This window comes from Pleurodeles waltl, chromosome 1_2 (assembly GCF_031143425.1).
Source record: "Pleurodeles waltl isolate 20211129_DDA chromosome 1_2, aPleWal1.hap1.20221129, whole genome shotgun sequence".
NCBI classification, from domain to species: Eukaryota; Metazoa; Chordata; class Amphibia; order Caudata; family Salamandridae; genus Pleurodeles; species Pleurodeles waltl.
The window spans coordinates 728,097,745-728,106,690 of NC_090437.1; positions in this window are offsets into that span (position 1 = coordinate 728,097,745).

Consider the following 8,946-nt stretch of genomic DNA (forward strand, 5'->3'; position numbering starts at 1 on the left):
GTGGGCATCACCTTCGCCCCAGGCACCTCAGCCCATGCCCCTGTCACCTCTGCTGCCCTCAGTGAGGAGGCCATTGACCTCCTCAGGTCACTCACTGTTGGGCAGTCTATCATTTTGAATGCCATCCAGGGTGTAGAAAGGGAGTTGCAACAAACCAATGCATTCCTGGAGGGCATTCATTCTGGTCAGGCTGCCCTTCATCGAACCTTTCAAACTCTGGCCTCAGCACTGATGGCAGCCATTGTCCCTGTGTCTAGCCTCCCCCCTCCAACTTCCTCCACCCAGACCCAACCCCCTGTACCTCTGCCTATCCCAAGCACACCATCAGACCAGCCTGCACACACCTCACCACACAAGGGAAGCTCAGACAAACATAAGCACCACACATCCCACAGGCACTCACACAAGCATCACACACATACAGACACAACAACATCCACTGCCTCCACTGTGTCTCCCTCTTCCTCGTCTCCCTCCTCCCTCCCAGTCTCATCTACACTCACACCTGCATGCACTACCACTACAGCCACAATGTCCCGCAGCAGCACACCCACCACCACACCCCGCTCACGTGCACTCACCACCCCCACTACCATTCACACCTCCTGTGTCCTCTCCCAGTGTGTCTGTGACGCCCCTTCCGAAGATACACAAACGCAGGCACACAGCCACCCAACATACATCCACCTCACAACAGCCTCCAGCGCATGCACTTGCACCCAAAGCCACAAAACATACACCTCCTACAACCACCACCTCTTCCTCCACTCCCAAAAATCCTCCTGCTACCCAACCCAGTGTCTCCAAACAACTTTTCCTGTCCAGCCTTAACCTATTTCCCACCACCCCCACCCCCGTCCAACTCATAGGTCCCGTACTAGCACCTCAGCCACAAAATCTCCGGGACCATTGGTGCCTGTTGTCACAGGTATGTGGAGTGCACCTGCCACCAGGACAGCCAGTGTGTCACGGAGCCACAGCACAGCCAGTCCCCCCCCTGTGAAGCACCAGAAGTTGGCCAGTGCCCGGCGGCAGAGGGGGAAGACTCCAGCCAGCCAAGCCGCTCACAGGGGTCCCGGGGTGAGTGTGGACTCAGCTATGACTCCTCCCAAGGTGGGGAAGGGGCAGAAGAAATCTGCAAAGTCTGGGAGGAGCAGCACGGTGGAGAAGACCTCCATCATCCCCGCTGCCCAGGAGGCCACCAGCAGTCCCATCGTCGCTGTCCAGCAGGACCCCGCCAGCCACAGCCCAGCTGACCAGGAGGGCCCCGCCAGCCACAGCCCAGCTGCCCAGGAGGGCCCCACCAGGAGGGCCCCGCCAGCCACAGTCCAGCTGCCAGGAGGGCCCCGCCAGCCACAGCCCAGCTGCCAGCCACAGCCCAGCTGCCCAGGAGTGCCCCGCCAGCCACAGCCCATCTGACCAATGAAGGACCGCCAGCCACAGCCCAGCTGGGCAATGAAGGACCGCCAAGGCAAGCACCACTGAACAGGGCAAAGACCGCTGAACAGGGCAGAGACCGCCAAGGCAAGCACCGCTAAACAGGGCAAGCACCGCTGAACAGGGCAGAGACTGCCAAGGCAAGCACCGCTGAACAGGGCAAGCACCGCTGAACAGGGCAGAGACCGCTAAGGCAAGCACCGCTGAACAGAGCAAGCACCGCTGAACAGGGCAGAGACCGCCAAGGCAAGCACCGCTGAACAGGGCAAGCACTGCTGAACAGGGCAAAGACCGCCAAGGCAAGCACCGCTGAACAGGGCAAAGACTGCCAACTCAAGCATCGCTGAACAGGGCAAGCACCGCTGAACAGGGCAAGCACCGCTGAGCAGGGCAGAGACCTCCAAGGCAAGGACCGCTGAACAGGGCAAGCACCACTGAACAGGGCAAAGACCGCCAAGGCAAGCACCGCTGAACAGGGCAAGCACCGCTGAACAGGACAGAGACCGCCAAGGCAAGCACCGCTGAACAGGGCAAGCACCGCTGAACAGGGCAGAGACCGCCAAGGCAAGCACCGCTGAACAGGGCAAGGACCGCCAACTCAAGTACCGCTAGCCCATGAGCGGCAGGGGCAGTGACGCAACTGGGACCATCACGGGGTGAGTGATGCACTCTGGGCACCAATCCCCCTCCAGAACCAGTGCAGACATGCATCCACTCTGTCTGTCCTGCACAGGATGAAGCACTCTGGGCACCAGTCCCCTTCCAGAACCAGTGGAGACATGCATCCACTACCTCTGTCCTGCACAGGATGAAGCACTCTGGGCACCAGTCCCCCTCCAGAACCAGTGGAGACATGCATCCACTTGAGAGACTGTGGCTTTGCACTCCCAAGGATGGAACAGTGGGCAATCCACCCACTGTAGAGACTTGAGAGACTGTGGCTTTGCACTCCCCAGGATGGAACAGTGGCCAATCCACCCACTGTAGAGACTTAAGAGACTGTGGCTTTGCACTCCCCAGGATACATCAATGGGCATGGAGCCCCCTCGTGGATCTGGCTTCGTGCACTCATCCGGCTGAGGTGCCCCCCTCCCCTTCCCCCTGAGGTGCCTGTTGTATTTCTATCTGATGCCCCAGCAGTGTTCTCTCCGTCATGTTCGGGTATCTTGTGTGGGCCTCGTCCATGCATTTTGGGCCCAGTGGTCCACGGACTATGAATGGTGCAATATCTGGACTACTAATCGTGGTGTATATTTTGTTAATAGTGTATATATATATATATATATATTTTTTTTTTTTGCTTACTGATTTTTGATATATTACAATAGTTACACTCATTTCCTTTTGTCTTTGCATTCTTCCGGTGGGGTTGGGGGGTGTTACTGTAATGTATAGATATGCATTGGTGTGTGTGTTGTAGTGGGTGAGGGTGGGGGTTGGAGTGTTGCGTGTGAGTGTCCCTGTTTTTTCCCTCGCCCCTCCCCAATGTCGTAGGTGCAGTACTCACTGTGGTCTTCACCGCCGGCGTTGGTGCTCCTGGTCGAGGAGCAGGAAAACTAGCGCAGGGAGAATATGAAGTTCCGGCTCCATGGTCTCCTCCTTCCTCATGGAGTGTGTAGAGGTGAGCGTTTTTCCTTCGAAATTCCTGTTTCCGCCGTGTTTTTATCCGCGTTGAATCTGCCCCGGAAAAGGTGGCGGATTGGCCTGTCATAATAGTGTGGGCGGTACATTGTCTCCCACCTGTCTGTTGGCAGTGACCGCCGCGCTGTTTGTCTGTACCGCCGTGGTGGTCGGAGTGTTAAAGTGGCTGTCTTTGTTGGCGGTTTCCGCCACGGTCGTAATTCCACATTTTTTACCGCCGGCCTGTTGGCGGTCTTACCGCCGCTTTAACACCGTCCGCCAGGGTTGTAATGACCATCTAAATGTTAAAAGTAACTTGAAACAGTGTAGGTTAATGTAATGTACAAGGTCATTCAAACCGGTGAAGACAATGGTACTGCTGACCAAAAGATGTGCAAAGAATTATAGAAGGATGAAATCATACCGGATTTACCACCTCTGAAGACGTCAATTCCGAACACCAATCAAAAACTTGTAAAATAATATGGGGTGAAGAGTAGGATTACCTAATGTGTATTTTGATAGGTTAAAGATAGTGTGGTATAATAGATGACCAATAGAATTTGGGGGGAATGTATAACGAAAAAGGGATAAAAACCCATCTCACGGGGAGTCATTTAGAATTAGGTAGGGAATGTTATTGATTTTATCCAGAAACTCTGTCACTCTGTTTGGTGACTTATTGCTTTACTTAAAACCATCCTCGCCCTTAGATTGTCCATTTTTCACTTGATCTCCTTATGAGGAAAGTGCCCTTTTGCCCCGGAGCTGAGTTCTGACTGATGGCGATTTGACTGAAGTCCTGAGGACGAAGACTGAACCTGTGCGCTGACCTAAACTTTGGAGGGTAATTATGACAATGCGATTGTGATTTGTCTGTTTGCTTTTCCTTTCTTGGTACCAACTGTTTGCTTTTGACAGAGACCTTAGCTAGATGTTTTCCAAATTGGTGTTCTAAATTATTTTGCATGAAGCCCAACATATGAATGCTAATCAGTAGTTATGACTGGTGTTCACCAAACTGACGCAAATAGACAAACGACCGAGATTATGCTTTGTTGAACTGACGCGTTATTGAAACTCTGCTATATTGATATATGTTCACGCTGTGTTATGTTCTGATGTTTGTGATTCTCGCTTTAATGAAAGCTTACCAAAGTTGCCATATCGTGACTATGCTATTATGTTTCTTGGTGTTGAGATTAACGCATTTGCTATTAGACTGTAATTAAAAGGGAATAAAACTCATAAAATTCTACTAAACAAGGTGTGGTTATTCATGGCTGAAAGGTCATGGTGGCGTCTTTGAACTGATTAATGACTTTGACTAAAGTGAAATACATTGTTGTGATAAATATTGATGACATTATTGATGTATTGATTGATATATTGATTAGCTATCTCGTCCTAAGGTGTCTCTCAACTGGGTCAAAAGATTCATTGGCCTAACACGAGTCCTGATGTGTAATAAAATATCATAGAGGGACACGCTAACATCCCTAATCCTCACAGTAAGGATGGAAAAAGAGAGATGAGGTTTTGTGTTGACTATAGAGGGCTCAACCAAGCAACCAAGACAGATGCTCACCCTATACCCAGGGCAGATGAGCTGATTGATACACTGGCTTCTGCACTTTTGACTTTTGACTTTTGACTTAGCTGCAGGGTATTGGCAGATTAAGTTATCAGAAGATGCAAAACCTAAAACTGCATTCTCAACCATTGGAGGGAACTATCAGTTCACTGTGATGCCCTTTGGTCTGAAGAATGCACCAGCCACTTTTCAAAGGTTGGTGAACACAGTCCTGCAAGGGTTGGAAGCTTTTAGTGCAGCATATCTAGACGATATAGCTGTCTTTAGCTTCACCTGGGATGATTACCTGGTCCACCTTTGGAAAGTTTTGGAGGCCCTGCAAAAGGCAGGCGTCACTATCAAGGCCTCAAAGTGCCAGATAGGGCAAGGGAAAGTGGTTTATCTGGGCCATCTGGTAGGCAGAGAACAGATTGCACCACTGCAGGGGACGATCCTGACCATTATGGAATGGGCTCCCCCTACAACCCAAGCCCAGGTGAGAACTTTTTTAGGCCTCACAGGGTACTACAGGAGGTTTATTGAGAAAAAGATGGCTCCATTGCAGCTCCTCTTAATGACCTCACTAGTAAAAGGATGCCTAAAAAGGTATTGTGGACAGCTAGCTGTCAAAAAGCTTTTGATGAGCTCAAACAGGCCATGTGCTCTGCACCTGTCCTAAAAAGCCCTTGCTACTCCAAAAAGTTAATAGTCCAGACTGATGCTTCTGAATCGGGAGTTGGGGCAGTGCTATCACAGCTTAATACTGAGGGCCAGGATCAACCAGTTGCTTGTATCAGCAGGAGGTTGACTCCTAGAGAAAAGCGTTGGTCTGCCATAGAGAGGGAGGCCTTTGCTGTGGTCTGGGCACAGAAAAAGTTGAGGCCATACCTGTTTGGTACTCACTTTATTGTTCAGACAGACCACACACCTCTACTTTGGCTAAAACAAATGAAAGGTGAAAACCCTAAATTGTTGAGGTGGTCCATATCCCTACAGGGAATGGACTATACAGTGGAACATAGAACTGGGAGTACCCACTCCAATTCAGATGGACTCTCCAGATATTTCCACTTAGACAATGAAGGCTCATCTGGGCAAGGTTAGCCTTATTGTCCCTCGTTTGGGGGGGGTTGTGTAGGAAAGTACCATCTTGCCTGGCATGTTACCCCCACTTTTACTGTATGTATGTTTGTTTTTGCCTATGTCACTGGGATCCTGCTATCCAGGACCCAGTGCTCATAAAGTATGCCCTGTATGTGTTCCCTGTGTGGTGCCTAACTGTATCGCTGAGGCTCTGCTAAACAGAAACTCAGTGTTTATGCTCTCTCTGCTTTTAAAATTGTCACTGCAGGCTAGTGACTAATTTGACCAATTCTCACTGGCACAATGGAACACCCTTATAATTCCCTAGTATATGGTACCTAGGTACCCAGGGTATTGGGGTTCCAGGAGATCCCTATGGGCTGCAGCATTTCTTTTGCCACCCATCGGGAGCTCAGACAATTCTTACACAGGACTGCCGTGGCAGCCTGAGTGAAATAACGTCCACGTTATTTCACAGCCATTTTACACTGCACTTAAGTAACTTATAAGTCACCTATATGTCTTACCCTCACTTGGTGAAGGTTAGGTGCAAAGTTACTTAGTGTGTGGGCACCCAGGCACTAGCCAAGGTGCCCCCATATTGTTCAGGGCAAATTCCCAAGACTTTGTGAGTGCGGGGACACCAATTACATGTGTGCACTACATATAGGTCAATACCTATATGTAGCGTCACAATGGTAACTCCGAACATGGCCATGTAACATGTCTAGGATCATGGAATTGTCACCCCAATACCAATCTGGTATTGGGGGGACAATTCCATGCATCCCCGGGTCTCCAGCATAGAGCCCGGGTACTGCCAAACTAACTTCCCGGGGTTTTCTCTGCAGCTACCGCTGCTGCCAACCCTCAGACAGGTTTCTGCCCCCCTGGGGCCTGGGCAGCCTGGTCCAGGGAAGCTAGAACAAAGGATTTCTTCTGAGAGAGGGTGCTACACCCTCTCCCTTTGGAAATAGATGTGAAGGTCCTGGGAGGAGTAGCCTCTCCTGGCCTCTGGAAATGCTTTGAAGGGCACAGATGGTGCCCTCCTTGCATAAGCCAGTCTACACCGGTTCAGGGATCCCCCCAGCCCTGCTCTGGCATGAAACTGGACAAAGGAAAGGGGGTGACCACTCCCCTGACCAGCCCCTCCCAGGGGAGGTGCCCAGAGCTCCTCCAGTGTGTCCCAGACCTCTGCCATGTTGGATGCAGAGGTGTGAGGGCACAATGAACAGCTCTGCATGGCCAGTGCCAGCAGGTGATGTCAGAGACCCCTCCTGATAGGTGTTTACCTTTCTCTGTAGCCAATCCTCCTCTGTGGGCTATTTAGGGTCTCTCCTGTGGGTATCTCACAGGATAATGAATGCAAGAGATCACCAGAGTTGCTCTGCACTTCCCTCTTCAACTTCTGCCAAGGATCGACCGCTTACTGCTCCAGGATGCCTGCATAACCACAACAAAGTAGAAAGAAGACTACCAGCAACAGTGTAGCACCTCATCCTGCCTGCTTTCTCGACTGTTTCCTGGTGATGCATGCTCTGAGTGCTGTCTGCCTTCACCCTGCACTGGAAGCCAAGAAGAAATCTCCCGTGAGCTGACGGAATCTTCCCCCTGCCAACGCAGGCACCAAACTTCTGCATCACTGGTCCTCTGGGGCCCCTCTCATCCTGACGAGCGTGGTCCCTGGAACACAGGAGCTGGGTCCAAGTGTCTTGAACAGTCCAGTGGCCCTTCTGTCCAAATTTGGTGGAGGGAAGTCCTTACCTCCCCACTCCAGACAGTAATCCTGTTTACTGCGTGAACTGCAGCTGCTCGGGCTTCTGTGCACTTTTGCAAGACTTCCTTCGTGTACAGCCTAGCCTAGGTCTCCAGCACTCCATTCTGCATTGCCCAACTCGCTGAGTTGGACTCTGGCTTCATGGGACTCCCTTTTGTTGTGCTGAGTTGTGCTATCCTCAGATTTTCTAAGCGCCTGTTCAAGTGCTTCTGCGGGTGCTGCCTGCTTCTGTGTGGGCTCTCTGTGTTGCTGTGTGCCCCCTCTGTCTCCTCCTCCAAGGGGTGACGTCCTGGTCCTTCCTGGGCCCTGGCAGCACCCAAAATCCTCAACTGCGACTCTTGCAGCTAGCAAGGCTTGTTTGTGGTCTTTCTGCATGGAAACAACTCCACATCCTCCAGCACGCCGTGGGACATCTTCTGACCAAAGGAGAAGTTCCTGGCACCTTCCGTTGTTGCAGAATGTTTGGCTTCTTCCACCCGGAGGCAGCCCTTTTGCACCTTCATCCGGGGCTTAGTGGGCTCCTGCCCCCCCGGACACTTGCGTGACTTTTGGACTTGGTCCCCTTCCTTTACAGGTCCTCAGGTCCAGGAATCCGTCTTCAGTGCTTTGCAGTCAGTTGTTGCCCTTGCAGAATCCCCTATCTTGTCTTTACTGTCTTTCTGGGGCAGTAGGGTAACTTTACTCCTACTTTTCAGGGTCTTGGGGTGGGGTGTCTTGGACACCCTTAGTGTTTTCTTACACTCCCAGCAACCCTCTACACACTACACTAGGCCTGGGGTCCATTCGTGGTTCGCATTCCACTTTTGGAGTAAATGGTTTGTGTTGCCCCTAGGCCTATTTCTCCCTATAGTATTCTATTTTGTTCTACAATGTTTGCAGTACTTTTCTAACTCTTTACTTACCTGATTTGGTTGTGTGTGTATATTCTGTGTATATTACTTACTTCCTAAGGGAGTATATCCTCTGAGATACTTTTGCCATATTGTCACTAAAATAAAGAACCTTTATTTTTAGTAACTCTGAGTATTTTTTTTTCTTATGATATAGTGCTAAGTGATATAAGTGATATAGTAGGATCTTTGCATGTCTCCTAGTTCAGCCTAAGCTGCTCTGCTATAGCTACCTCTATCAGCCTAAGCTTCTAGAACACATCTAATCTACTAATAAGGGATAACTGGACCTGGCACAAGGTGTAAGTACCACAAGGTACCCACTATAAGCCAGGCCAGGCTCCTACAGCAGGCCAGGGGAAGAAGAAGAGGAAGTGAGGAGGAAAACCATTCACTGAGGTGAGAAATAAAGGACACCTTCTCTTAGTCACCTCCAAATTGCCATTAGGGAAGAAGGATGCCATATGGCAAAGCACTATGGGACAGAAAGAACAGAAAAGTCTCACATTAACGTATCCATCACACAATTGTTATTTCATTGTCCGTTCACAATTTATTCTGTCCAG